The sequence below is a fragment of the Oncorhynchus mykiss genome, chromosome 8 (assembly GCF_013265735.2).
Source record: "Oncorhynchus mykiss isolate Arlee chromosome 8, USDA_OmykA_1.1, whole genome shotgun sequence".
Classification (NCBI taxonomy): domain Eukaryota; kingdom Metazoa; phylum Chordata; class Actinopteri; order Salmoniformes; family Salmonidae; genus Oncorhynchus; species Oncorhynchus mykiss.
In genome coordinates, this window is record NC_048572.1 from 20,414,650 (window position 1) to 20,420,067 (window position 5,418).

Genomic DNA, 5,418 nt, shown 5'->3' on the forward strand with positions numbered 1-5,418 from the left:
TAGCTTGCACAGTTTTAATGCTAATATGATAACACAGAAGATGATGATAACACAGAAGATGATCATAATGAGTACTTTTAAACAATTGAATAGCCAGTTTAAAACTAAACCTAAACATTAATTTTCCACATGAGCAGAATGCATAAGTCGGGTCTGATTGTGTTAAAGTATGTCCTAGCAACCTTCCCACACCACATCATCTCCATCCATTGTGTTGTAGAACATCAGGCCATTGCAATGAAGATGGCAATATACTGTATCATGCATACAACAGTGGACTGTGTAAACTAAGGGCGTAGAAACAATATCTTGGGAATTCAAAGTCAAATTGACAATATTGAGGTTGTCAGAATAGTGTTTCTACTGTGAATCATTTCAAGTACTATTTGTACAGTGTTTCTCAGAGCAATTGTTCATATCCATATCAAACTAGCCTGGTTAATGCATGTAACAATGGTGAACATCAAGAGTTCAAAAGGCAGTTAGCAGGGGCTAAATGTAATGAGGAAACCTGCCTTTAGAAATTAACCAGCTCTGTGCCCCTAAACTGCAGGCGGGGTCATCTGTTGGGCTTTGTGCGTTCCTAATGGCACCCTATTCCCTACATAGTGCAGGCCCTGGTCAAACATAATGCCCTACATAGGGAACACGGTGCCATTAGGGACACATACATAGTATCATGGGTCAGTAAAGTTGTTATCATGTGGAATAAAAGGGGTCACGACCCCCAGGCTCCACCATGATCAAAGCCCTTGGCCAACATGTTCCATCCTGGGCAAAACCATTGACCCTGAACTACTCAATGCTGCCTACTGAGGCTCTGCCCCACTACAAACCAAGGATAAAGCCAAGGAAGGAAATCTGCAGCAAAGGCACACAATCGGTTTAGGCCTGTCTTTAGAAAATCATTACTGACTTGGAAATATGTCCTTCTGTCCACATACAGTAACTTCAGAATGTATTTATACCCCTTGACGTTTTCCACATTTTGTTGTGTTACAACCTGAATTCAAAATGGATGAACTATCTGTTTTTTCTCACCTATCTACACAAAATACCCCATAACGACAAAGTGAAATAATGTTTTCAGACATTTTTGCAAATGTTTGGAAAATTAAATACAGAAACAACTCATTTACATAACTATTCACACCCGAGTCAATACTTTGGCAGCGATTACAGCTGTGAGTATTTCTGGATTAGTTTCTAAGCTCTTTCCACACCTGGAAAATTTGACCTTTATTATTTTAAAAATGCTTCAAGTTTTATCAAATTCGTTGTTGATCATTGCTAGACAAACAATTTCAGGTCCTGCCATAGATTTTCAAGTAGATTTAAGTCAAAACTGTAACTCAGGAACATTCACTGTCTTCTTGGTAAGCAACTCCAGTGTAGGTTATTGTCCTGCTGAAAGGTGAATTAATCTCCCAGTGGCTGGTGGAAAGCAGATTGAACCAGGTTTTCCTCAATGATTTTGCCTGTTTTAGCTCTATTCTGTTTCTTTTCATCCTGAAAAACTCCCCAGTCCTTAACTATTACAAGCATAACCATAACATGATGCAGGCACCACTATGATTGAAGATATGGAGAGTGGTACTCAGTATTGTATTCTATTAGATTTGCCCTAAACATAACGCTTTTTATTCAGGACAAAAAAATCATTGCTGTGCCACATTGTTTTGGAGTATTACTTTAGTGCCTTTTTGCAAACAAGATGCATGTTTTGGAATATTTGTATTCTGTACAGGCTTCCTTCTTTTCACTCTGTAATTTAGGTTAGTGTTGTGAAGTAACTACTTTGTTGATGATCCATCCTCAGTTTACTCCTACCACAGCCATTAAACTCTGTAACTGTTTTAAAGTCACCATTGACCTCATGGTGAAATCCCTGAGCGGTTTCCTTCCTCTCCAGCAACTGAGTTAGGAAGGATGCCTGTATCTTTGTAGTGACTGGTGGTATTGATACACCATCCAAATTGTAATTAATAACTTTGCCATGATGAAAGGGACATTCAAATCTCTGCTTTTTTACCAATAGATGCCCTTTGCGAGTCATTAGAAAACCTCCCTGGTCTTTGTGGTTGAATCTGTGTTTGAAATTCGCCGGTCAACTGAGGGCCCTTGCAGATAATTGTATGTGTGGAGTACAGAGATGAGGCAGTCATTCAAAAATCATGTTAAACTTGTGTTTCCCAAACTCTGTCCTCGGGATCCCAAGGGGTGCATGTTTTGGTTTTGCCCTAACACTACACAGCTGATTAACATTTTCAAAGCTGGATGATTAGTTGATTATTTGTCCCAAGGACCAAGTTTGGGAAACCCTGTGTTAAACACTATTAATTAACACAGAGTGAGTCCATGCAACTTATTATGTGACTTATTATGTTAAGCAAATGTTTACTCCTGAACTTTTTTTGGGCTTGCCATAACAAAGGGGTTGAATACTTGAGTCAAGACATTTCAGCTTTTAATTTTTTATTAATTTGTCAAAATAAAATAAAAATAAAAAAAAATCTAATTATGGGCTATTGTGTGTAGGCCAGTGACAGAAAATCTCAGTTTAATCCATTTTAAATTCAGGCTGTAACACAAAAAAATAAAAAAAATAAGTAAAGAGCTGTGAAAACTTTCTGAAGGAACTGTTTTTAGATTAAGCTACAGGGCGGGGGTAGGTAGAACATGATCCTTTAGGATGTTAGTCTGTTAGGTAAGTCACCTCTGATGAGGGAAATAAACATAGGATGCCAAACAGATGTAACTCACAAGGAATAGATTTATCAAGAATTTGGTCATTCCTACTATGGGTTGTAGGTCATTTATTAATTAACATGTACCATGTTGTTCTCAGAGGATGTTAGGCTGAAAACTATTCGAGCTACTGTCCATAGTCTCACAAAATATTTTGGGAAAATACTGTTGTAAGTGTCATGTCATTTATTCACTTTTGTGTAAACCCTACTGTTAATGAAGCAAGAAACAATCCACAAATTGGTTCGAGAACTAGTCACAGCTCGAAGTTTTATTCACTCTGTCATGCAAAAAATAATGTCAGTTTTATTCTTTCCAAATGAAACAACTTAAATTCACATCAGTGTACTTCTGTACATTCTTGCAGACCACTGTCTCTTGCACGCATACCTACAGCTCCCAATTCCATAATCAGAGCTTTGTGTCTGAAGACAATAGCTTAACCCCAGTGTATCATGGGAATCTCCAGCCCGAGCCCAGTGGGGAACATGTTAATTGGCAGTAGTCTCCATAATGGTGATCTTCCCTGTATGTTTGGCCTACTTCCAAACACTCCCTCAATCATGACTGCCTACACGCCACTTTGTAAAATATTTCCCTGCAGAAATCTGTCTTTTGTTCTCTCTACACTCCGTTGTCAATGTATTCCTGGAGAGAGTGGTTCTCATGGAAGGCCTGATGGAGTTTCATTATTTTCCCAGAGTGCCTTTCTTCCTCTCAAAGGGGAAAAGAGGGAGTGTTTTTCTGGGTGATTGGCATAGACATCATATGATCATGAGGTAATGCCCTAGCTGGATGCCGATTGGCTGAGGGGGAACGGGCTATGCTCGGCCCACAAAGGAACGGGGTACAATCGGCTTAGAGCTCAATCAGATCTGAACCCCGACTGCTGTCTTGTGGGTTCATAAAGACGGCCATTCATGCTGGCTGACAAATTGCCACTGAAGCATGAGACGAAAGGAACCCCCCTGGTCGGGTTTCTGCCTGCTCCCCTTCTCTCTCTCACCCCTGGCCCTTTCCCCCTTCAAGACCCCCCCTCTTACCCCCATCGTTGGGGAAATAGGCTGGATTGCACCATCACCATGCCTCCCTCTCAATGGCTGGTCTGTGCCAAGTTTGGCTTTGAAAATCTGTTTCACTAAGTCTCTTTATATTTTGTAGGAGAAGGAGTAGGGTGTGAGAGCTAGCATCACATGAGGTTAACTCTATGAATAGAACATTGTGTTGGTCCACAGGGGAATTTGGCTATACAAAGAGTTATATTAGACTTTAGATTTACTTTTGATTTACTAAATGCTTATAGAAGTGGCAATGGCTATCTTGCATTTCACCACTTAAAAACAATATAACACTTGCCATTCCTGTGAATTTACAAACATTTTCAACCTCCTGTATTGTAAAAAATAATTAGACGACCATGCTTCACCTTTCTGTGAGTTAAGGTAAAAAGTGATTCATCAATGTCCATACTTGATGAATAAAATAAAAACCTGAATGGAACAAAGCAACACTTACATAGGGTTGAGCCTTGTTGTAGGCCAACAATACTAGTCTCAATTACTTTCCGGTGAATAAAACACAAAGCTGGGAACGAGACAGTGAACTGGCCAATAAGCAGAACAGTAAGCAGTATTTACAAACCACAGGAATTTCCCACAGGAGGATTGCCAGGCTGGGGAGAGAGAGGTTACTTAGCAGTCACAGACCAGACCCCTCTTGTCCTTGCTGACACAGATTCAACACCAAGGCTATGCATTGTTGACAGAGCTCCTGAAGATGAGCCCCAATAGAGGTGTGACTATGAAAAGGTCTGACCGTCTATCCAGACCATCTCTCACTCTCAGTAGGTAATACAACACTTGGGCTCCCGAGTGGCGCAGCGGTCTAAGGCACTTCGTCTCAGTGCTATCTCAGGCTACGTATCACTACAGACACCCTGGTTCGAATCCAGGCTGTATCACAACCGGCCGTGATTGGGAGTCCTATAGGGCGGCACACAATTGGCCCAGCGTCGTCCGGGTTTGGCCGGTGTAGGCCGTCGTTGTAAATAAGAATTTGTTATTAACTGACTTGCCTCTGTAAATTAAGATGAAATAAAAATACTTCTCATGATTCAAGGGGTTGGTCTTCAACTGGCTCTGCATCTATTCTATCTGTAATGGGACCCTACTGGATGTGGCTGGTATTTTGTGGTAAAGTCCTATCTGAGTCATCCAACAATGTTACAACTTGCAACATTGATTTGAAACATAATTTATTGTCTACAAGCACAAAGTACTTGTTGCTGGAATAGACCCACAGGTTTTTAGGCTATTTTGTACTTTAAATGGCACCCTTTTAGGTTTTAGTCGCTGCATGCAAAATAAGTCCTTTTAAAATGAGATCAGGCCCCGATTTCAGAATCTCTTACATTGAAATCAAGTGATAGAGAGGAGGGTAAGTGAGGACAGGTCACTGATAAGCACTAGTCTTCACCAAGATGGCTTATGGCTTGTCTCTTCATTAGACTGAGGGTGTGAAATATTGACCTGGGGTATGAGACCCGTTCACACGCCACCTCCACATAATAACCATGCACACTACAACCACGAGCTGCAATTGTTACTAGACACCCAGTGGCAGTTTTAATGCCTGAACAAGTTCATTACTGGCTACTACGCCTCCTCCTCC